Here is a 611-nt window from a genome sequence, read left to right on the forward strand (position 1 = left end):
TCTACTCCCTCAGGCCTCTGCATTGCCCAGCACAACTGGAAGTTATCTCAGGCTAGAATCTCACTTAGCCCACCCCAGTAACATCATGCAAGAGTTGTTCTTACAAGGAACTCCTGGTCCCAGGTGTGGTTCTCCTAGTCTCTGGCCTGTTCTTATCTCTGGGAGCCATAACAGACTTTGCAACAGCTAACAGGTGATAGTCTCAGGCTTGTTTTCTTCAGGGAATGTTAGGCTACTAATCATTTAGATGTTTATAGGATAGAACACTGAAGTGAGACATAACGTCCCTGCTCTCTGCTACCTACTAATGCACATGTGACAAAATAGCCACACATGCAATGCCTCTACAAGTTCATGGTTTTTTAATTATTATTTTCTTCTTTAGTCTTCTCCTCCTAAATCCTCAGGTGTTTCTTTTTCTTTTTGATTTCAAATCAGTGTTTGTTAGATAATTAAATAATTTCACACCTCATAATTACTCAATAATAATTGTAATGATAATAATAGCTATGATAAAAAGTAAGCCTAAATTACATATAAGAAACTAAGAAATATTTTGTACATGAAGAAAGACAGCAATAGAAGCTGAGGCTTGATCATCAACTTCATAT

The 611-nt window shown here is 37.3% G+C and overlaps 1 non-coding gene across 1 annotated transcript; it reads right to left on the minus strand.

Moving 5' to 3' along the window:
* Positions 1–223: 223 nt before the first annotated feature.
* On the minus strand, positions 224–352 carry Gm22966. The gene has a single exon (XR_003949299.1). It is a non-coding gene; the product is annotated as a small nucleolar RNA SNORA17 (small nucleolar RNA).
* Positions 353–611: the final 259 nt, after the last annotated feature.

This window comes from Mus musculus, chromosome 1 (assembly GCF_000001635.26).
Source record: "Mus musculus strain C57BL/6J chromosome 1, GRCm38.p6 C57BL/6J".
NCBI classification, from domain to species: Eukaryota; Metazoa; Chordata; class Mammalia; order Rodentia; family Muridae; genus Mus; species Mus musculus.